Source organism: Lissotriton vulgaris, chromosome 2_1 (assembly GCF_964263255.1).
Source record: "Lissotriton vulgaris chromosome 2_1, aLisVul1.2, whole genome shotgun sequence".
In the NCBI taxonomy this organism is placed as follows: Eukaryota; Metazoa; Chordata; class Amphibia; order Caudata; family Salamandridae; genus Lissotriton; species Lissotriton vulgaris.
In genome coordinates, this window is record NC_141687.1 from 2,033,771,804 (window position 1) to 2,033,797,514 (window position 25,711).

Consider the following 25,711-nt stretch of genomic DNA (forward strand, 5'->3'; position numbering starts at 1 on the left):
TTGGAGGGCAAAATCTCGAGGTGGAAAAACATCCCGCTGTCTCTGACGGGGCGCATCACCATCGCAAAGATGGTAGTTCTTCCTAAACTCCTTTATTTATTTGTTAACATCCCTATGCCGCTCAATACCCACTTTTTTAAGCGCTTGTGCACCAACATCCTTGATTTGGTTTGGGCGGGCAAACAACCTAAGCTTTCATGTAAGGTATTGACCCTACCTATTTCACAAGGAGGCTTGGGAGCCCCAGATTTTGAATTGTATGCCTATAGCGCCCAGGCTCAATTCTTGCACTATTGGCACCATCCTACTCCATTTCAGCCACATGTGGCTATAGAAAATCGACAAGATTGCACCACTCCCACTTAACACGCCCGTATTTAAAAAATATAGGTGCCCTTAGCTCGTGATTGACACGGTTGAGACTGTGCGTTGGGCTTGGACGTACATTGCAAAAAGGGCGCATCAGGAGGTGTTGTATGCACCGTTGATGCCTCTAGGTGGCAATCCATTGCTGTGTCCCCTTCTGGACAAAGCCACCTCACTCAGAGCACAGGCACATGAGTTACATAAGGGTGGAGATCTGTACCCGGGTGGTGAGTTCCTGTCACTGCAAGCTATGTGCGACCCACAGACCCCCACGGCTTCAGATATGCTTCTCTACTGTCAGCTGCGTGCTGCGTGCAGTGCTACATTTCAGGAATACCCAAAGGAGCCCCCTACACTGCCAGCGCTGGAAAATGTGCTATCAAACCCATCACCCCGCAAGCTCATCACACGTATCTATAGCATCACACAGGGTAAATCCCCGATTATTTGCACATGATCCCGGGAGGCTTGGAAGGTGGAGGCCGAGTTGTCCATTACAGAGGAACAATGGACATAATGCTGTACCCAGTTGGAATACCTTTCGCCCAACTACAGACTAAGACTTATTCATTTTAATTACCTGCACAGGCTATACCGCTCCTGGATACAGATGCATAAAATGGGGGTACAGAAGGATACACAATGTTGGCATTGTGGGACACAAGATGCTACATTCACACATATGGCATGGAGCTGTCCTCCTGTGGCTCGCTATTGGGCAGTGGTGTTCAAACATATAAATCTCATAGTGGAGGGGACAGTAGAGGGGTCTTTGCTGCTGGCATTGTTGGGCTATGTGCGTGATGTGACAGTGACACACCGTAGACTTGTAGCTATGTTGTTATTGACGGCCAAAAGACAGGTGGCAATACATTGGAGGAAACAGAGACCTCCCTCGGTGGCAGGTTGGTTGCGTGCAGTTATATATTGCAAAGACCAGCTAACAGTCTTCTGGGAGCTGATGCCTAGCAGGTCTAGACCTTTGAATATTTGGGCTCCTCTTGTTGATTGGTTGGGGTCGGGAGGCATGGATTATCTAACGGAATAGATTGTAAATCTCAGATCTATTGTTACATAGGCCGTTCCATGTCGGACGTGTTATGCTGTTAGAACCGCACACTCGAGCGAACACGTAATCGGATTAACACACCCAACTAGTGGTGCTCTTCATTGGAGGGACACTCAGAAAATAACAGACTATAGTTTTGTACTGGCACAACACATTGTGGATTGGTATTGGACAGAGGGGAGGGAAGGGGAGTATTATTTATGTTTTCATGATGGTTCATGTTTTATATTTACATATTGCGATGAGACTATCGAACATGCACTGCCACAGAGACTGATTCGCTGCCTGCCCCAGTGGTTGTTGGCGATATAAAGCTGTGTATATCAATCATTGTGAGATAGCCGCCGGCCTCTGCGTTGTAGGTGAATGTCAGTGTATTTGCAGGACCATGCAATAAAAGTTTAAAAAAACAAAAACAACAGCAAAGTACTTTGTTTATGAGCAGTATTAACAACATCGGCATAGGATGGGTTTATATGTAGAAATAACCCTCAATAACGCCCTTGCAAAGCATCCTCCAACTGAACTGCTTGAGTCCACTGATATAGAGGCAGCAGCAGGAATAACTAAACTCTGGCTCCTTGATGCCATGGATAGCTGCCTTCCCCTCTCCCATAAGAAGGTGACGAACCATAAAATACTGGCACTATGGTTCAATGACGCTTTAAAAGCGGATAAGTCCCACTGCAAAAAACTCGAACGTTCTTGGAGGAAAGACTACTTCCCCATTTATAAAAATGCTCTGAATATCATAAAGCCTGTGCCCGGACTAGGGCCGCCTACGTCACTAAAACCATAACAGAAGCAGCTAATAAGTCTAAAGCACTATTTGACCTGGTGAAAGATCTTGCTGGCTCTCACACCATTGCAAAACCTCCGTCCTTATCGAGCAGTAAGTGTGATGAAATCGTGCAGTTTTCTATCACTAAAATTGATATGATTTATCAGGATATTTCTGATCTCAAGGGTAGCAACACCTCCCTTGCATCTACCTGCAAATCTGTTGATACTAATTACCCCCCTATCCCCACCTACGCCCCGCTTCTCTCATAGCCCGTATTGCACCCAGCTGCCCTGCTCGAGATTCTGTGTAAGGTTAGATCGGGCTCTCCGACCGATCCCCTGCCCATCCCAATACTTCGGCTAGTGGACTCCTCGCAGCTCTCCATGATTTGTAGCACGTTCAATCTCTCATTATAGTCGGCATCTGTCCCTGCTTATTGGAAGCATGCAATGGTCAGGCCACTGCTGAAAAAGCCCACTGTGGACCCCAAAGTTCTCTCAAACTTCCGTTCTATCTCTTTGTTGCCTGTATTCTCAAAAGTCTTAGAGAGACATATCCACCACCACTTATCTCAATTTATTTCTGCTAACAATATACTACATCCCTCCCAGTCGGGTTTTCGCCCCGGTTTCTCCACTGAAACCACGCTCCTCGGGGTCACGGAGAATCTTCGTTTCTTGCTAGACAAAGGTGATACAGCTGCACTGATATTACTTGATCTCAGTGCAGCTTTCGACACTGTCTCTCATAATATTATCCCTCGATCTCTGGCCACCATTGGCATTGGAGGACCTGCTCTGTATTGGTTGGCCTCCTTCCTGACTGATCGTTCATTCCACTTTTTTTTCTCATGCAGCAACCTCCGAAACCTATCCATCACCTCAAGGAGTACCTCAGGGCTCGATCCTCAGCCCCCTCCTTTTCAATCTTTATGTTACCCCCTTGGCTTACATTGCCGAGTGGGCCGGGCTTACCTTGTTCACCTATGCCGACGATTTGAAAATTGTTTTCTCCCGGTCCCAATCCGACCAGGCCTCTACTTCCCTCCTTCAGACTGATCTAGGGGAGATATCCAAGTGAATTAACTTAAATCTACTCAAACTGAATGGAGGGAAGACTGAGATCTTGGTCCTTGGTCAAAAACACGACTTCTGGAGTTCCAGGCACTGGCCCTCTGAGTTGGGCCCGCTCCCACTACCATAGGAGCATGTGCGTAACTTGGGGATGATCATAGACAAGGGTCTGACATTGCAATGCCAAGCCAACAAAGTGTCCTCCATCTGTTTTGTCATTCTGCGCTGGCTGAGGAAGATTCTTTGGATGCTGCCGTATGACACCCGGAGATCTGTGGTGAACGCCTTGGTCACCACCCGGTTGGATTACAGTAACATACTCTACCTGGGGGCGACCAAGGCGGTCACCAGACGCCGCCAGCTAGTGCAGAATGTTGCTGCTCGTTTGCTCTGTGGTGGTTGCAAAACGATCACATAACAGGATGCCTTCACGATCTTCACTGGCTGAAGGTGGACAGCCGAGTGAAATTCAAAGCGCTAAGTTCTATGCACAAAATCAGGATGGGTAAAGCTCCCACCTTCTTGCAAACTCTTGTTAAAATTTACTCCCTGTCACGTTCTCTCCGCTCCTCCTTTCAAAAACTTTTCGCTGTGCCCAAGATTAGGCTGTCTAGGATGGGTGGCAGGTCCTTTTCTTATTTGGGACCCAAACTCTGGAATTCCCTCCCTCTAGACATTCGCTCCGTGAACTGCTATGTTCATTTCCGCAAGGCCATTAAAACCTGGCTTTTCAATCAGTAACTGAGTACCCTCGGGGCTTTCCACTTTGTGACATTTCCAGTGCTGGGAAACCCTTTTTGGGTAGCTGTTGCGCTTTATAAGCTTAACAAATAAATAAATAAAGATGGGCGGTGATAGCTATATTCCGCTGGGCAATGTTATGTACACTTATCACATTAGAATTCATGCATGGAGGCACGTGAGCGTACTGCTGCTTGTAAAAACCAACTCGCCCGGCAAATCAAATCATCACTTCCAAGCTGTAAAATTTCAAAATGTGTGGATTTAAAATCAAGAATTGACAATGCTTTAAAATACGGAATCCAATAGTGTTTAGTGTATTTTACATAAAACTTGCAAAAGAATAGGAAGTGTATCACCGTTTGTTTGCTACCAATGCCGCAAGGGCAATACGTCTGCTCAAGATTGTTACTAAATCCCAAAGGGAAACAGAGTAGGTATTTTATGGTGCCATCCCTAAGGCGTAAGAGTAAACTCCTGTTCCATCGCCCAATATTCTTCAAGAGGTAATTACGTGGCAAATGAGGTTGGGTGCCCGGTACCTCCAGAAGTGGCATGTACCTAGCAACCGATGGTTTTAGGCGCTCAGTGTTATGTCTTTCTTCGTTGTACAAATCGTACAGCTCCTCCCTAAGTGATTTTTTGCTTATACCCTATAGGGCTAGGGGATTTGAGAAGATATTTTCAAACTTCACGCTGGCTAAACTTCTGCTGACTGCATCAAGCCAAGGTATGGAGCCGCCCTTGTCGCACTTAAGGCAGTCTGCAATTATCTCTCTTGTTAAGATTGCTGCAGGGTTCTGCCATATTTTTAATCAAAATATAGTAGGGAGGGACCTGATAAAGTCCTCTACATAGCATAAATTCAATTCCCTATGACATATGTAGGTTGGAGAAGAAATTTGGGCCCCAAGAAATTTTCTACAGAATCTGTTTTCTTCTGTTTGGATCCCGCTGCAGTTTATGTATCCCCAGACTTCCGCGCCATAAGTGGCCGTTGGGACACATTGCAGTTTATAAATCTTCGTTATGGCTAAGACCACCTCTGTCTTCGTTATGGCTAAGACCACCTCTGATTGGCTGTAAATACAGACATGAATTTGTCACAGTACATTGATCACAATTCCGTTTTCCTATTCCCAGGAGAGAACCCCTTGTTTAAACAACTTATTGCAATGATGTGTTAAATATAAATAATGATAAAACGTGCACAAACATTAAGGAAGTGAATGAAATCCTAATGATAAAAATAATATAATTAACAGTACAACACCCCACAATAAATGACGTATGTGCAAAATTAAGCATTTGTGCAAAATAGGCAAAAATAGTATATGTCACTGAAGGTTCTAAATCAAACATCTTTCAGATCTCAGTGCCTATTAATACGTTTGTGCAAATTCCACATATTAAGTGCATAGTGCCTTTACACATTTCAGTTGGTTAACTTTTGTTATTCAGTCTTTGATATTCTGACCTCGCATAATCACTCTTAATTTTATGTGTTTTTCTTTAAATATCTGTAGTGTTATGCAATTTATCAAATGATGTTGTTTTATATACAAGCTCACTCCTACGATAAACTAGATATTTTTGACCAATATCCTGAATCAATAATGCCCTTTTGGGCAGAGGTGTGCAGCCAAGTTTATACCCGGTAAAGTGCGTATGTTCTAAAAAGTGAAAACTACAAAAAAAATGTAAAGAGTAAAGAAAATATTTGTCTATGAAATGTACTGCTGCTTGTTCAGAAAATAAAGATTTTTATCCAAAAAACTAGTAATTTATTGATTTAGATATCAAAAGGTTTATAGTGTATTAATTTGCTCAATACGAAAGCCCCTACAGAAACATATTGACACCAAATTGGCAAGCCCTGCATGAATTGCATTTATAAAATCTTTTTTTGAAAGAGAGACAAATATCAGTTAATGTCACCTCCAGACTGCTCTTACCAAGGGCATTGCTCATGGATATGCCTCTTCTGAACGTGATCGCAACTTTTTTAGTAAGTACTGACCCTATGACAGGATCACTTAAAATCAAGGGCCACTGTTTCCTCAGCATGGCTATTAATTGTTGTTCTTGTTTGCTGTAGGTCAATATCAGCCTAGTTGCCCCATTTGTGGCCTCTGAATTACCCTGTTCGGTGTCACTTCCAGAATGCCTATCGACTAATAGACTTTCCCAGTTTGTTTTTCCTGGTTTTAAAATAGCTTAGTCAATTACCCTAGAGGAATATCTCCGAGCAAGGAATCCCTGTTTAGACTCAAATTGAGTCTTCCTGACAGCTACAGATTCTCTTAAGCCTGAGCATCTCCCCATAGGGAATACTGTTGCTGAAATGTCGAGGGTGAAAACTACTGGAGTGGAGCATTGAATTACCAGTGGTTTCCTTTCTGTGTAATTTAGTTTCAATTTTGTTATTTTGAACGAATGCATGGACATCCAAACAATCAACCATATTTGTGCTTATCTGAGCTGTAAACATAAGATTGACAGCATTGCATTTGATTTTAGCTACAAAGCTGTCAGCAATTTCCTTTGACCCCTTCCAAATTATAAACAAATCGTCAGTGTACTGTAGCCAACCAATCACATGCCTGTCCCAACTCTCATTATGGTCCACCATGAGAACCCGTTCCTCCCAACAGACCATGTGCAAGTATGCATAACTGGGGGAGATACAGGGCCCCAGGGCAACACAGCAACTTTGTTGAAAAATGTCTTGGTTAAATAAATAGAAATTATTGTCCATGTAAAACTATATCATACAGATTAGCATTTTACTATGCTTATATAATTTGAGAGGTCTACTTTTGAAGAAATGTTCTAATGCTCTGAGAACGTATTGAAGAGTGATACTAATATAAAGAGGTTACAAACATGGTCATTAGCAAATAGTCTTAGTTCCACGGAATATCATAAATTCTGTTCAACAAGTCTTCTGTGTCTTTGACATAAGATGCTAAACTGCGGATATACATATGTATACTTTAATAATATAAATCGATACAAATGTGTGTTTGTATATATATATATATATATATATATATATCTGGAAACCCTCAAACCACTTCCTGAATTCTCCCAACGGCAGTCAGGCGAGGAAAGAGACACAGACCTCCGAAGTTTTCAAGTGGGCAGTATTTTATTCAGTGACCCAACACAACGCGTTTCAAGCCCGTAAGCCCTTGATCACGTGTCACAGATTGAATACACCATCATTCTAATTTAAAGTGCAAAAGCGCCCCTCCCACTGTTTGCATCACAGATCACATGTGTAAAAACATAGAAAAAATACTGTTGGTATAGTTTTCTACTATATTACCCATACCCATATATATATATATATATATTACCTATTGGTGGTCACTAGTAGGTAGTTATAGTTAGGACCTATTATCCATAGGAAATACCCAACATTCTATTGCTAATAACTTTAGCGCTGATTGATGAATCTTCTCGAAAATTTCCAAACTTTTGGTCTGCTCAGTTCCGCTTCTTCCCTGAAAGTTTGGATGTGATTGGTAAAGCGGGGGCTGAGGAAAAAGGGGGGTCCCAAACAAGTTTTCCCTATGCAATTTCCCATAGGACCTTTAGCCACGGCTACAGCCTGAATGGCTGAATGGAATTACTCCAAATTTGGCAGAGAGGTAGTCCTCAGTTGCGACTTGTGCCTTTGCTAATATGGTGTCAATCTGTTCAGTAGTTCCTGAGACAATTACGGTTAAAATCATTTATATATCTATGGGCGCGGTGGATCCGCGGATTGTGCGAGGATTGGCATCGTGGCATAAGCGCGCCGTCCCGATCACGCGCTCAATGCTAATTGGCTGTCAAGCGATTGTAAACATTCAAAACCATTTTGTGCCTCGGTAGAAGCGAGGCTGAGGAAGTCAGTGGAATATGTGTGCAAAACGGAGAAAGGGGGAAGGGTATAAATAATTTTACTCTCTAGACCTGCTTAGGGGGTCCCAGAAGGACCCCCAGGGCCCACATTAAAAAAATAAATCGGCAAGTGCGTGTAGGTTGCGCTGGCTCCTCCGTAAAATGAATAAAATAAAATGGAGCTTTTTTTATAATGAGCCCCCAGGGGTTATTACATTTTATGGGGGGCCCTTATAATTAGACCTTCGGGGGGCAAAATACCAAGAGCAAAATTATAACATTTTATGGGGGCCCCAGAGATTGTCACCCCCCGGGGCTAAAAAGGAAAAAATGGTTGGGGAGGGGTCCAAGGTCTCCAAAGCCGCGGGGACCATCACCCCCGAGGCTTTATGTATTGTGGGAGGGGGACTGCCTGGCCCCTTCCTGGAGCACTCGAGGGCCTGTTACACTCAGGGCTACAAAAAAATGGTTGGGGGTGCTGTAAGGTCTCCAAAGGCCCGGGGACCACCACTCCCCGGGGCTTTATGTATTGTGGGAGGGGGACTGCGTGCCTCCTTCCTGGAGCACTCGAGGGCTGCGTTACCCACAGGGCTACAAAAAAATGGTTGGGGGGCTGTAAGGTCTCCAAAGCCCTGGGTAGCACCACTCCCTGGGGCATTATGTATTGTGGGAGGGCCGGATTTTGCAAGGAAATCTGTTCTCTCTTTCAATATCTAAATGACATTGATTTTCTACATGGAGAGCTGCATGTTAGTAGCCCCCTATTTGGAAAAGCAATAGTGGCTCCCAAACGCGTAGAAGTTGTGCACCATAGGCACTGGATTTGTGCACCCTACAGGAGGAACAGTTCTATGATTTTCGAGGCCGTGGGCCAAAAGGAATCCGCGAGCCCCCTCTAATTTACTTAAGGGAATGCGCGAGGCCCCTCTAATTTATTGAAGTGACCCCTTGCAAAGCATTCAGAGACACCGTAGGAGGCCCATTGTACAGGATTTTAGGGCCCCTATAGTTTTAACTATCAGCCCACAAGCAATTCTCACACCTCTAGCCTAATAGGTGTAAGAATTGCTTGTGGGCTGAGAGTTAACACTGTGTGGGCGCTAAAATTGTGCACCAAAGGTGCTGGAGTCACGCACCCTGCAGATTATGAGTCGTGAATCCGGCGCGTGCAAACCAGGGGGCCGACCTGAGCTGTGTGCCCGACTTTTAATTTTACCGTAAAAAAATAGCCCCTATCAGTAATTTTTTATATTCCCGGGGACCTATTCCCGGGTCTTATAAAAAATGTTGGGGACCGTGGGGGGAGCCACAATGCCCCCACAGTCCCGCCGGCTTCCCGCGTTCAACGGGAGCCGGCATTGCTTTTCCGCATGGGAAGATGCTGTCTTGCATGTGGAAAAGCAATCTGGTTTGGATTTTGAAAGTGAGAACAGATTTCACTGTTGTGTCTTTCAGAATGTAAACTAAGTTTGCTATGGGAGGGCGGAAGGCGCGAGACTCATGCCCCCTCATAGCAAAAAGCCAACCGGGACACTGCAGGAGCTGGCCCTGGGGTGTGGCGGTCTCCAGGGCCTTCGAGGGCTCTAGGCATAGGGTCACGCAGTCTGCCTTGCATAATACACTAAATCCCAGGGGTGGTGGTTCCTGGGGATTGAGGGTGGTCGTTGAGGTTCCCACACTTTTCATTTTGAAGGGGGGAGGTGTTGGAGCCCCCACAACCATTTATTTCACTGCCTTGGGTGGTGGCTCTCAGTCTTGTATAGAAAACATCAATGTTAAGAAAATCTTCCGTTAAGATAACAAAGGATTTTAAAGTCCGTTTTCTGTGTTTTTTTGTACTTTTCAGGTGTTAAAACAACAACAATTGAAAATATGCCACGAAGTTTTGTAATATCGACAATCTCGACTTCCATTTAAATAGGCACAAAGTATTTATTGACGTTCATTGTGAATCGTGAAACAACACTGTCTAATTGTGATCAATAAAGAAGTGAATGAGTTGTGGACTTGTTTTGCTCGTAATATGCATAGGGGTAGATTTACAAGTTCATTGCGTTACTATTGCATCACTTTTAAGATGGGAAAAGTGACGCGAAAGTGGTGCAAGGGTGTTATAAATCTGGTTTGGATTTTGAAATAGAGAGAGGAGTGCATCAGTAGGGTAAGTACAGGTTAGTGTAGCCATAACAATTACTATTCTAACACCAGGGGGGTGCATCTGTACGGAATGTACTGGATAGTGTATCACAAAAAAATAATAATTCCAACCCCAAGGTGGTGTATCTGTAGGGTATGTGCTGGATAGTGTATGAGTAACAATTACTATGAAACCGAAAGGAGTTAAAGGAGAAGGAGACACACACTTTCGCGGTGAACGTGGAAGAAGAGAAAGTGACGAGAGATGATTTCCGAAGTGTTTAGGTTTGAGAGTCTGGATAATCATTAAATGGGGTCTGGCAGTGAAGTGCGTACTTATTCTGGAAGAAGTATTTCGGGGTCTTGCGAAAGCAAGTCATCTTTAATAATTGCGTCTCGCTGCGTGTACTTGTAAGGTTAGGTTATCTGATTTGCTCGTATGTTAAAAACAGAAACTTTCTACACCTCATTTTGATTGGTTGTAAAGCATTGTTAGAAGACGTATTAGCGACCAATCCCTTTCCTTGTGCAGATTTTGAAAAACATTTGATTGGCTGTTGTGCGGTTAAGTGTACCTTCCTGATCCTAATGTTGATTGGCTTGTTTTTTCTATGTGACGCTACGATACACTCATCATGTACGTAGCCCATTTTGTGACACACTTTATTTTACTTTGCGTTTCAAACACTAGTTGTGGTAGGGCATTTTTAACTTAAACTGTGTACTGTGCTTATGAGTTTGTTGACTGTATAGGTATTTAAAAATATTATTCTATTTTCCATTCTATCATAATTGTGCTGACTTTTCTCTTTTAGCGTGGAGTACTATGTTCTTTTATAAAATGTTTAATTCTAAAACCATCTTTGAAAGAAAATTGCTCATGATTTTAAAATATTTTTATTGAGTCTTTTATATTCATCATATGGGTGAAATGCAAAATTTATTTTACATTCATTGGTATTATGCATTCGACCACATTTATTTTATTTGATCATAAGCACTCATTCCTTATGTTTACATTATATAATTGTTGCCCCATCATCTTTTCATAAATGTTTGGGCTTTTTTTACTTTCAGATAAAGTAGAATAGAAGTGCTACGACAAACACTCCCTCACTACTTCATCTTTCTTTTTTGATGTACATTTCATGTCATTATTACATTTAACAATCATTTTTAAAAATGGAAAGAATTATTAACATTTGAAGCCACAATTATATATATATTTTTTTTAAAGTGCTTGCGAAGATAATCTTCCTGTACTTCACGAGTGAAAATTGGGAAAAGCACTACTCAGTATAAATACTTTTAGCCCATTTTCACTCTAGAAGATAAAGAACATTCTTTTATTAATAGTACATTTTTCAATCATTAAGAAATACTTGCATACTAAAAAAATATTATTTATTAATGTATGAAATTCTCGGTTGTAAGTCATCCAACTCCAGTTGTAGGATCATAAAGTTATATATAATTAAAATATACATTAACAATATGATCCCTCTGTGGAAATGAAAGATAAATTGAAGATTATGACATTGCTCCTAATCATTAGTTTGCACATAGTAATTCCTTAAATAACCTATATTTGTTGTAATGGTTCTTTAGTGAATTCGTTATTATGTTCTATTCAAACGCAATCATACCACATTCTATAATCATTTAAATACTTTTGCTTTCTTTCTTAAATATATAAAACATATACCTATTAAGATAATGTAGCTCTCTTCGATATTCTTTCCTTCCTCTGTCGAAATCCATCCAACTCCCCTGGAGGGGACATAATGTTTTATGTTTTTTTTAAATATACATTAACAATATGTTCCCTCTGAGGAAATGAAAGATATTGTCAAGATGCCTCGGCAGTCCTGAAACATTAACTTGCTTGTAGTTTCTTCGCCCGTATTGATTCTCTGAAACAAAACTAATTATCCCAAGGGTGTGGTTTATATACTTTTTGGTTACATAACAGTCTATGGGATTAATTTATTGCTCCTCCCATTTTTTAGTCACGATTTTCAGTTGACAGGTGTTCTCATTTGCACTGTTTTAGTGCGTCCAATGTTTATGAAAACTGCCTCTTTCCATACTTTTTAACTTTGTATAATTTCTAAAATGCTTTATTTAAACTCGTTTTTCTTATTAAAGCATTTCTATAGGTTACTTTTTTTTATACGAGGATTAACATTCATTCCCCTTTTTTTTGGACTTATTTTTCTAGTAACTTCCCTTTTTTTGTAAAACTATTTTAAATATTCGTCATTTTCCTAAACCCCCTTTTTCCCTACATCCTTGCAGGAGATACTCTCTATTAAACTTTGAGTATTCTAATTGATATCCGAGTAATAATTTATTTAATTCCATTACTACAAGTTTTAATACATTTATTTATCTAATATTTTTAATCTTTCTTTATACACTGCAAGGGATACTGTTTATTTGTGTAGAATAACACTATGAATCAGTGTCCATTTGGCAAAATTGAGAGAGATTGATTTGGTTGGTTGATGTGTTTGCAGTTACATAAGTATATATACTCTTGCAGTAAGCCAGGCTTTAGGGTATGCAGTGCTTCAAACTCCTATGCATTATGCATGTAGTTGTGTAACCACCTTCACATTTGTGCTTCAGGCCTACAATTCCCCAGTCAGTATCTATATACTCCAGCTAACACAGTATGACTCCTGTTGCAATTTGAAAATGACTCTTTTGGTACCATGTAGTAATTCATTCAGTAAAGTAAAAGTGAACCAATTAAGAATTCACTCAGTGTCTTTACTTATATTAATGTGATCATTCACTCAGTAAGCATGTACTCATGCAGTGAGGCAGGCTTTTGGGAATGCAAGGATTCAAAGTTCTATGTATTATGCATATAGTGGTGTAATAACCTTTATTTTTATGCTTGAGGACTACAATTCCCCACTCACTATACATACCAGGGGTCTCCAATCAGTAGCTCGGGAGCTACTGGTAGCTCACCAGCACCCTGAAAGTAGCTCTCAGAGGTGGAGCCAAACCAAACCAATCTCAGAGATTCTGTGTATATTAAAGAAGATAGTACTGCTCATTTCACTACCCTTAAGAGTTACAGACAGCCAAAGCAATGGCAGGGCCTGTTCATAACACTCAAACACAAACTGTGGTGGTGAATGAATTAATCAATTAGGGATGTATAGAGCTCACTATGCACCTGTGAGGGTTTCCAGACGCTGGGGGAGTATTTGGGGGGGATTTGTGCAGCTTTGGTCATTCGAAAAGGCAGGTATCATGGCTCTTCCTGAATGCTTTCTGTGTGGGTGTTCATCTGATGCTGAGGGGGAGTTCTTTCCAGGTCTTGGCCATGATGTATGAGAAGGATGTGCCTCCTGTCTGGTTATGTGAATACAGAGGATTTCAGCCAAGGCCTGGTCAGCAGAGTGGAGGTATGTTTCGTGGGTGTAGAAGGAGATTCAGTTATTGGAGTCCAGTGTTGTGGAGGGCTTTATAGGTGTGTGTGAGCAGCTTGAAGGTCAATGTTTTTTTCGACAGGGAGCAAGTGCCGTTCTCGTTTATGCTGAGTAATGTGGTCTTGTCGTGGGATCCTGAGGATAAGTCTGGCTGCAGTGTTCTGGACAGTTTGAATTTTGTGGAGTAGAGATTTGTTGATTCCGACATAGAGGGTGTTCCCGTAGTCCAGCCTGCTGGTGATGAGTGCTTGGGTGATGGTCTTCTTTAATTCGTGGGGGTGGGTCTATTTGAAGGTCTTGCTGAGTATGTGGAGGGTGTTGAAGCATGTGGAAGCTGCAGCGTTGGCCTTTGGATCTGTCACATGAAACATGCTTATGCACTTTAAATCTAAGTTGGGGAGAATTACTGTTGTGGTAATACCATTTGTGGCACACTGTATGAGGTGATTTAAATTTTACTTGATTAGAAGCATGTACTATTGATAAACGTTTTCCTAGCAGTCCTAGCTGATAACTTGATCTAGAATTTTTTGGTGGTTACTACTGACAATTGTGCTTAGGGTAGAGATAGTGTAATTTTAATAGATACCCCCAGCACAACCCCTACACTTCACAAACATCACTACACTATCGTAAACCCTAAACACTATCCCCAGCATGAACCTCTACCGTACATAAACACTATTGCACTACTCAAAACCCTAAAACACTACCCACTACAGTAGACGAACACTACTGAACTATCCTAAACCCTACAACACTGCCTGCAGCATGACCCCCTACCCTATACAAACAGCAGTGTACTACCCTAAATGCTAAATGTACCACCAACACGACCCCCTACTCTAGACAAAGACCTATACACTACTTTAAACCCTAAATCTATCCCCAGCAAAACCCGTTCACTACACAAACACCACTACACTACCCTAAAACCTAAAACACTACCCCTAACACTTATACAAACTTTATTCATTTATTTATATAGATAGTTACTCATAGTTAGTGTTATAAAATCACTAATACAAGTATAAAGTTATCTATAAAGTTACTGATGCAATCCCTGAGTCATATGAATACTTCTTTATATACAAGAAATGTCACACGTTGCCTTTTATTTTTGTACTTTATTGCACATGTACCATTAAGAGATTTATTTCCTAATTACCACACCCATAAAGATGTTAACTCACCAAAACAATTGTTATAACTTGTTGTCTTAACTTCATATACTTACTTAATCAACTATTCACACATCTTTGGGCAGTCACACATCCCCCACTGGTGGCGAATTTGTCTCTGGCGCTTTGGTTGCCTTGCGGAGGGTGAGACTGCTCTCCCCTCTGTCCATCCGTCCCAGGCCTGCTCCCTGGTGATTGAAAAGCAGACGATCCAGGCGGCTTCCCTAGCGGCGGTGGAGGCGGTGAAAAGCGCCCTACTTCGTGACTCGTCAGACGCAGATTTTCTCCCCTACCTCTGTTTTCCCGGGGAGCATTGAGCGGTATGTGGGCGGGCCTGGAGCCGGAGACGGGTGCCCTGCTTCGCGACTTGTCGGACCCGGATGTCCTCCCCTACCTCCGTTTTCCTGGGGAGCATTGAGCGGTGAGTCGGTAGGCCTGGACACCTTTGTGATTTGAGCCCCCCTACGCTGGAGGGTCGGGCTGTTGGGCCCAGGAGGGTCAGACTGTTGCGAGGGGCTTGCATCCTGGGTCTCCTCGTGAAGCTGGTCGCTGGCGTCCTCGCGGTGGAGAAGCCTAGCCGAGTCGGAGCGGGCTGGCTGATCCTCACACTGTGCCCACCCCGAACGTGTCCTCGGGTCAGACTCTTACTGGCTGCTGACCTGCTGCTTCACGACTGTGTTGTTGCGAAGCGCTGGGACTTTGAAGCAGTTTTTGAATCGGTTAGCTCCTTAAACACTGATTGCCTATTTTTTTATCTGGAGGTAGCTGAGGAACTTGATGCCTGTCTGTTTCTCAGGGACACCTATACTACTAGTATGTGTGCTCTGCCCGTTATGGTGAAGGGGTCATTGAGGGTGAGACCCATAAACCCGAATTTTATTTGACAATTAATGGAAACTTGCTTGTCTCTGTCTAATTGTACTATATACTATCCCCACCAGTAGCATTCCGTATATTTTTTATGATGTTGTTTGCACCTCGACTGAGCCATGGGAGGGAGATAGAGCTTTTCCCGGACATTCATTCTGTTATATTAGGCTCACTATGGGTTAAGTCGAGTCTCCATTTTGTCCCCATGATGTTGTTGATGCTGCCGTTCTATGTGGCATGAAAATAAAAATAGGACTCTCCACTCTGCTCTATACTGGTGGCCATCTTACGAGGACTTTCTCCCCTCCCTTCTATTACCTATCTCTCTGAGTCTACAGACTAGCTAGTCCCTTTATCGTCACTAGTTACGTTCCTAATCCTACGCCTTATACTCCTAATTTACCATCCCCATCACTACGATTACACAGTATAGTTATTACACTTTCTCCAATTTTACCTCAAATTAATTGTTAACAACCCGGGAATTTATTCATGTATAGTAGCCGAGGTGTTCTATCTCATGCCTTCCTGAACTTGAAATTGCCCTTATTTCCATTGCTTATATATGTTTGCTAACACTGTCTGACCCATGTTATTGTGCTATTTATGCCTTCCTGCACCTGAAATTGCCCCTATTTCTATTGCTTATATACGTATACCTACACTTTCTGACACAAATTATTGTGCTATTTATGCTACTCGCCCCCATCTCTTTGGCGTTTATTCTCTCTATGTGACTCATATAATTTTTATTTTTATTTTACGTTTCTTGTGTGATTTACTCATCTCGACTACTCTTTATGACTACGTTGCTCTCCTATATGATGCTCTTTTGAATGTTCCACCTCAAATATTACAATATAACTGCTTTGGCTAACCTTTACTCTACTCCCTATCTCTTTAATCGGCACTCCATATTCTGTTTTTTACTGTGTATATGGTTTAATCTATTTGTTTCTACTCTCATTCACTATTTTTCTCATCATGCCTCCCCCACACTTTCTCCCACGATTTTAGAATCATCTATCTCTAAACTTGGCCCTAACCTCATGGTACATTCTTTACCCCCCCATCTATCCAAGCATGGTAAGAAAAACTTTAAATACAAACTTCTTATTCCCCATCAAGAAAATCTGTTTGCCGACAGCTACAATAGCCTTACCTCCTACACAATTACCAACTACATCTTCTTCACTAAACGCCCATCTAAATGGAAAAGCTTATTTCTCCGACACCTCCCTATCACCAATTCCTGCAAAATTCCTTACGGTCTGAAACTCTCCACCACTCCCTCCTCCTCTTTTCCTGGTGAAATAGACATTTCTATTTTCAAATCTGTTAACATACTCATTCAAGCTTCAGAAAAACACCTCAACATTTTTGAACACCACTTCTCATAATCTCATTCATACCCTGAACCCATACCTCCCACCCCCTCAACACCTAGATACCTTTCTACCCCCGCACTCCCAAGCCCCCTATCTCCTCTCACTGACTCACCTACCTCTTCCCCTAACCTTGATGTCTCTATCCAACCACAATTGTCTACGCTAGCTCTCAATACTATAACCAGTAATGACACCCCCAACTCCCAATCGCAAAGAGTGACTGCCTCTCTACCATCCGCTCCCTCTACTGATTCTCCCACTTCCCCCATGCCCCCCATTCCCTCCCCGTCTTCTACTCTTGTTCTGCAATCCTCCCCACTCCCCTCTTCTCCCATGCCCACTCACCCCGGGACAGCACCACACCTTCCCCCTGAATCTTCTAGCCTATTTGAAATTCCTGTTCCTCGCACCCACACTCTCGCGTCCTCACTAACCCCTAAGTCTATAGGCACTATTCTATGCCCCACTCCCTGTGATCTCCCCCTGAATACTTCTCCTTCATCCCTGACCTTTTATGACTCTTCCTCAATTCCTCCAGCCTCCCAAACTTACCCTCCTCTATCCTCTCCTTCCTGTAATCGACTCCTCTCCCCTCCTTGTTTCCGTACGAAACTGCCCCCAGCTGCACAAAATCCATTCCCACATCTTGTAACTCCCCAACATACTCCCCCAATGGCTCACCCTCCCCCCCTTGCATCCCCAGCCAACACCCTCACATATTCCCCTAAACATTTCTGCGATCCCCATTATACCGTCCTATATAATCCCTCCTCCCCATGTCCCAACTAACACTCCCAAACCCAATGCCTCAACCATCTGGTCTTCCTTTGCTCCCCTTCTCCACAATAAGAACCAGAGGACCCCAACTTCTCTCCCCCCCTCTCTGAATCCCCCCCTCAGGGCTTCCCCCACTCTCTTATGCCAGTCACCCTCTCCTAGAATATTGACTCTTCACACTTCCTGAATCCAATTGACCATTTACATTCCTCACTTATTACCCAATCACTCCTTAATGTTGAACTACACATTTCAACCCTTGTTTTAGAACTCTCCTCCTTCAGAAATGACGTCTCTCTCCTCTCCATGAACCGCTCTCCGGATCACACCCACCCCACCGTCCCTTCTCAAAATTTCAAAGCACTTCTTATTTCCCCCTCAATAAACTCTCCTACTAGAGTTTCTAACACTAATACTCCGCTTAGCCCACCCCTCGATCTGAACAGCATGCCATCACCAGACACCTTTGAACTTATCAAAGTCTTCCCCCCTTGCACCGCAACGTCGATCTCCCCTCCTCACTATGCTTCCTGGCCAGCGACCTTGGGAATTAACTTGACCATGACCTCCCCTGTCTCTCCCCCACCTACGACTGACGGTTTCAGCCCACTCTGCCCTCCCCCTTCCCTAGCCATCCTACCCCGTGACCCTCTTGACGTCACCGATCTCTACAAAACCCTCCCACCTCTCCTGCAACCCCCCCACCCCTTTACTCGACCATCCTAGTTCTCCTGGGAATGAGCAGGTACCCGCTATACCCTTCGTCACCCAGGTCCCGCAACAACTTACGTCTAACCTCCCATGTCCCTCCACTCAATACATCAACACCTTACCTCTCAGCTGCATGTCGATTAACTGCCGATCTGCCTCTTGCTTCGCTATGGAAATCGCGGAAACCATTCTCAGCGAAAGCATCGACATTGCATTCTTAACTGAAACATGGCTCAACCACCACTCCGCTTCTATCCTCAATATCCTTAAGAAAGATAGAATTGATCAAATAGGAGGAGGCCTTGCCCTAATCAAACTTGCGCAGGTCCATCTCCAGGACCCATCCACCTTCGAATACCTCTGCGCCGATCTTACCACTCCCGGTTCCCCTACTATCTGCCTACATACCATCTACCACCCCCTGGTAATCCTATCACCTTTGCCGAGGAAGTGTCTGACCTCATTATTCAAGCTTCGCTCTCCAATTTCAGGAATCTCTTCCTAGGGGACTATAATATTCATTGGAATAAAACTGAGGACCCTGCAGTTAACTTCTTTAAAGATACTCTGGACATTAGTGACTTGACTCAACTCCGTCAATCACAAACTCACTCTAAGGGTGCCACCCTTGATGCTATTATCTCTAGCAAGGACCTGGCTTCCCTCTCCAAGATCATTCCTGTTGACTGGTCAGACAACCATCTTATCCTCTTCACCATGAACAGCTCTATTACTCGTCCTACCCCAAGCTGCAGCATACAAATGAAACTCACCCGAAATCTTCAACTCATTCCCCTGGTGAGTTGGAATCTACAATTAAAACTCGATTACTACTCCCCCCTCTCTCCCATAACTCCACCGACCTAACTGATCACAACAATATTTCTATCCTTGAAGCCCTTGACCTAATTGCCCAAACTAAACTAAAACCACAAAGAAACACCCAAATCCTGGTTCAACTCTGACCTAAATAACGAAAGACGTGCCCTCAGGCAGTCTGAACGTGCTTGGAGGATTCAACCTTCATCTTCTAACTTGGTTCTCCTCAGAAATGCCAGGGCCAAATACAAAAAGCACATCTTCAACGAAAAAGCCTCCTTCCTTCGCTCTCAAATTGACCAGGCTAGAAATCGTCCCAGAGAACTTTTTAACATTGTCAAAAAACAAACGTCATCTGGCCCTCCTAAATTACTTGCCACTGTTGAGAGGTGTGAAGAAATTGCTAGCTTCTTTTCTAATAAAGTCAACTAGATAGAGCTATCTTTCGCCACCACCCCCCTATACTCAGCCAACACCTCCCGCAAACCACCCCTCTCCTTAGCCAACACCTCCTCCCTAGCATTCCAACTGTACTTTTGTCCACCTCCCCCCCCTGCTCCTGATCCCTCTCAACCCCTCCTCTCTCCCCCAAGTAAGACACCAATTCTACTGACCCCCAGTCAAAAAACAATTCTTCTTGGAGTGAATTTTGTCCAATATTCGAAATTGCTGTTCTCAACATCATCACCAACCCCAAACCATCCTCACATACCAAAGATCCTCTTCCCGCTCATTTGGTTCAGAAACTTAAGCACATCATTGCCCCTCTATGGACCAACATTATCAACTCCTCCTTCGCCACAGGTAGTGTTCCGGCTTCCCTCCAACTAGGTCAAATCACCCCCATCCTCAAAAACACTGTAGCGGACCCTAATGACTTAAACAATTTGCACCCTATAACAAACCTTCCCTTCCTTTCCAAAGCCCTTGAAAAATGTGTCTTGTCACAATTGGATAATCACATCGACACATTCAATTCCGAAAGGGATGCAGTTCGGAAACTGCAATGCTCAACATTACTGATGACATTCAACGCTCTTTGGACAAAGGCGAATCCTCCCTCCTCATCCTCCTTGACCTCTCCGTGGCCTTTGATACTGATAATCATTTCACCCTACTCAAAACTCTCAAAGACCGCTTCGGTTTTGATGACAATGTCCTCAAGTTGTTCACCTCGTATCTCCATAAAAGAACCCAAAAAATTAAACGCAGCAGTTGCTTCTCCAAACCTCAACCTGTCTCACTGGGTGACCCACAAGGCTCTATCCTCTCTCCAACTCTTTTCAACCTCTTCATGGAACCCCTCATCCTTATTCTGAAACAAGCTAAAATCAGTTACCACCTTTATGCCGATGACACTCAACTATATTATAAGATCAAATCCCACAATGACATCTTACATCTCAATGACGCCTTGACCAAAATCCAAGCCCGGTTTCATCTTAATCACCTCAAACTAAATCCCCCAAAAACAAAATCATCCTATTCGCCCCTAAAAACAACTCTCTGCTTATCCAACACTAGATTAGATATCAAAGCACTCAACTGCTCTCTCACCACTTCCAACTCTGTCAAATCCCTTGGCATTAGCATTGATCAGAATCTTAAACTCATCCCTCATATTAAAAACGCGGCTAAAGGTGCTCTCTTCACTCTACATCACCTTAAAAAAATTAAACCCTTTATTCCAGCTGACCACTTTAAAACCGTTGTACAATCACTTGTCCTGTCCAGAATTGACTATGGCAACGCCACCCTTGCTGGCACCCTCAAAGTCCAACTTGCCCCGATTAAATCAGTTCTTCACCTTGCTGCCAAGTTTATCTCTGACTGTAAGCGATATGATCACATCTCTCCTGTCCTCAAAAACCTCAAATGGCTTCCAAGCGAAGGTAGATCCACCTACAAGATTGCCTGCATCACTCACAAAGCCCTTCACCAAAACACGCCCTCGTACCTTTCCAACAAACTTCTAAAAGCAGGGTGTACTTGATCTCTGAGGAGCACTAACGCCCTTGTCCTAATCCCCCCTCTAATCAAAAATAAAAAGACTCAATCACATTCATTCTCAGGTAATGCCCCTTCTATTTGGAATTCTCTTCCCAAAGATCTTCACTGCAACCCTTCCTACCCTCTGTTAAAAAAAAGCCTCAAGCTGCTTCTTCTCAACAAATATTGGGGTCCTTAATTATATTGAACTCTCTGTCCATTTACTCTTTGCACTCCTCTACTCACTCCTTCCTACTACCTTTCCTATACTCTCTCTTCTTCTTTCATCCTCAGTCTAACAACTCAACCCTTCTCCATCTACTTATTCAACAGTCCTCTTCTCCTTTACCTGATCTCTGAATTACTATTTTTCCTTTTACACTTGTAAGACTCTAATGCCTTATCTTATTTTAACAAATTGCCCTATGTTGATCTGCTCTTGATGTGTAACTTATCCTGTAAAGTGCTCTGATACTCTCGGGTCCAGTAGCGCTATATAAAACCTTTTAAATAAATAAAATTCATTCTCCCATACATATACTTAGTTAAGTAATCAATAAGTAATATAGACTTTCACGTAGCTAGTAACCAACTGGTGCAGCAGTTTACAGAACAACTGTCAAAGTAATACAAATATTCACATAGTTTAGTCACTATTCAATATATTTAAGGAGACAGTATAAATTAGTCAATTAAACAATCAATCACACTGCTACTAAACCCTTTATCCAGATTTTTTTTATATCCACTCATTCTTTAATGTAGATTGTTATATATATAATACATATTTAAATAACAACCAAACCACATTCACTGGATGTTGTCATCAGTGATGTCATAAGTGATGTCATATAAGATGTGACCAGTGATGTGATCAGTGATGTCATTAGCCATGTTATGAATGAAGTAATATATATATACGTAAAGAGCTGTGTATGAATGGGCCGTACTTCTGAGTAAAGAAAAGTCACGGAAAGTAACTTTTTCTCTCTTTGTAAATATGGAGGAGGCACCTGCGCAACCAGTACGTCACAAAAAGTGATGTACTAGTGGCGCAGAGAGCTTGTAAATCTGCCGCAGAATTGTTTTATTTTCTGCTCATGTTTTTCTTCCAATAGATTGTAGGAGAAAAATACCTTCACTGATTGTTTTTGTACAGGAAGGTGTGTCTTCCTGGACAAAAACAAACTCCACACGACACAGATATTCTTGCACCATGGTGCAAGGGTGCCTGTATCACCATATGCCTGCAGATTAAGCAGCAGTGCAGAGGGAAGAACAGACTTACATAATATTTATGTACATATGTTGCATCTCTGTGCTTCGGAAGTAGCTCAACACGCGGTAGCTAAAGAGCTTACAGTATCATGCTACAGCACTTCCTTATAGTTCTACAGTTATACATTTACCATATACTACAAATGCATTCTTTAGTCAATTATGCAGTATGTATACTTTTATGTAAATGTTCCCACACTAGCATATACATTTTTCTATTTCTTTAACCAGAGTAGTTAGTTCTGAAAATAACTTTTTTTTCTGTTTTTTGTACTTTTATATTTTTATGATTTTTTAAACGTTTTTTTTTCTTTTTTTTGGTTTTTTTAGAAAGAAAAAAAAGTCAACAGGACGAACAAAACCCTGAACTTTGAGGGAATTTAAAAAAACACTAGCATTGATGGTTATCAGTTGCTCTGCAAACTAGGTCTACTGATTGCTCTCCATAACAAATTAAACGAAAGCACTTTACGCAGTGCATTCTACCTTTCACAAATTGGGGACGCATGTCTGGTGGCGATGTTAAAGGTGATGCCACAGAGGTACTTGGTATTGCCGGTGGTGGAGGGGTATTTTAGCGCAGTCTTCTACATTCTTTGTGAGCATAGTTCACAGGAAGCTGGTATTGGAGGTGCTTGCGCATACTAGCATTGCCACAGGAGTATTTCTTGTTTGGATCTTCTCTGGACAGCACTGCCTGGCAAATCTTGCATGTCACCTTGGTGGCATTACATTTCTTTTGTCCCTCTGGAAAAGTAAAAAAATTCCATACAATGGATATGTATCTTTTGGGAGGGTGAGGTTCTGGTAGAAATTTTTCAGTAACAAAATCATCAGAATCAGATGATTCTTGTAGTGGTGTAGCCATTTTTTAATCCAAAAAAGAAGATCAGGTTTCCAATGATGAAAAAGTGAGGTATTTCTAAGAACAGGTCTTTTCTTAAGAAAGGTCTAAGAAGAGTGATTATAATGGGTGGGGTTTTTCAATAGTTAGAACAGTAAGTGTTATAAACCAATGAAATCTCTTTTTTTGGTCACATGGGATGTGCGTTGGGTGCGTACACACAGCACGCATCTAGCGTGACTTCTCAAAATTGCATTTAAAAGTAATATAAGTTTATTAAAAGTAAAATAATATTAATTTTTTTCTCCATAATATTTATATTAAATATATATATATATATATATATATATATATATATATAGATATACACATATATATATACATATATATATATACATATATATATACATATATATATATATATATATACATATATATATATACATATATATATATATATATATATATATATATATATATATATATATATATATATATATATATATATATATATATATATATATATATATATATATATATATATATATATATATATATATATATATATATATATATATATATATATATATATATATATATATATATATATATATATATATATATATATATATATATATATATATATATATATATATATATATATATATATACCAATCCTCTACACACTGGCACAGGAAGACTGCGCCATGTTCTGCTTTTACCAAAAAGTATTTTTCACAAGTTGGCTGCTGGGACGCGTTTCGCCTGTTCACCAGGCTTGTTCACCACAGTGCGAATAAAGTTTGCATTACTTAAAGCCCACTGACGCTCAATCACGTGAATGAAACCACAATTCAATTGCCACTGAAAACAGACTGATAGTTTTTTAAGGGTCAGGTATTTTAAAAGCGGTAAAACATTGCTTTAACCCATGCATTTGTGTAAACATTTTCACAGTCGGCATCTAGCATTATTAAAGTGCAATGTAATTCAAAACATCTAATAAAGTGACTAGTGCATTCAAGTATCAACCGACATTAATAGATTTAGAGCAAGTGCTCATGAAAACCAGTGTATTGCACAGGAATCCTATTACTTGCAAACAATAAAATACATAGGAATTATACCGCTATGAATTTTATAATTGTTATGAATATAGCCCTAGTGGGCAGTTTTGTAGGCAACATATTTCATGTCTATCATTATCTGGTGGGCTTTAACCATATACACCAAAATCACCCATAAATAAAGAAAAACTGTTAAAAACAACTGCAAACATTGAAAGGATGTTTTACTGCTTGAGAATTAAAGGTGTCTATGAAAATCTTCTTCCATATTAAGACCTCCCGGGTACATGCTATTTAACTTTATTATGTACCTCGACTCAAGTTTTCGCAGCTTTTTGTCATAATTCCCACCTCTCTCATTCTTCTTAATCGCATCTATCACAAAATAAGACAGTCCTGTCAAATTCTTTTTATGTATTTTATCAAAGTGTCTTGCGACAGGGTATGTCTTATCTCCATTTTTTATGGCTCGAAGATGCTGCAAAATTCGCATATGCACAGGGAGGGTCGTGCTGCCCACGTACTTCAAGCCACAAGGACACCGAAGCACGTAGACAGCATGATCAGTTTTGCAGTGGTAGTGCCCCTTGATTTTGAATTTTCTATCTGAGAGATTAGAAGTGTATGTCGAGGTGTTTTTTCCATGAATACATGCCTTGCATTTTAGACATTTTACAAAACCCTCTTTCTTAATGAGCCATAATTTTGTTGTTTTTTTGGGGAGAGGAACTTTCAGAGTGTTTAGTGTTAGAGGCATTCTGAATAAGCACTGGCATTTAATACGGAGTGACCCTGTTTTAGGTATAATTGTCACCAAAAAACCTGCGATTACATTCCGAAAAGCCAGATGCTTTAAACAAATGATGGTGAGTAACACTCTGAAAGTTACTCTCCCCAAAAAAACAACAAAATTATGGCTCATTAAGAAAGAGGGTTTTGTAAAATGTCTAAAATGCAAGGCATGTATTCATGGAAAAAACACCTCGACATACACTTCTAATGTCTCAGATAGAAAATTCAAAATCAAGGGGCACTACCACTGCAAAACTGATCATGCTGTCTACGTGCTTCAGTGTCCTTGTGGCTTGAAGTACGTGGGCAGCACGACCCTCCCTGGGCATATGCGAATTTTGCAGCATCTTCGAGCCATAAAAAATGGAGATAAGACATACCCTGTCGCAAGACACTTTGATAAAATACATGAAAGGAATTTGACAGGACTGTCTTATTTTGTGATAGATGCGATTAAGAAGAATGAGAGAGGTGGGAATTATGAGA

At 41.6% G+C, this 25,711-nt stretch overlaps 1 protein-coding gene across 1 annotated transcript in view; it reads left to right on the top strand.

Moving 5' to 3' along the window:
- Positions 1–25,711, top strand: part of ATP8B4 (ATPase phospholipid transporting 8B4 (putative)) — a 3,619,152-nt gene that overhangs the window by 2,611,476 nt on the left and 981,965 nt on the right. The gene's annotated exons all lie outside the window — the stretch shown is intronic.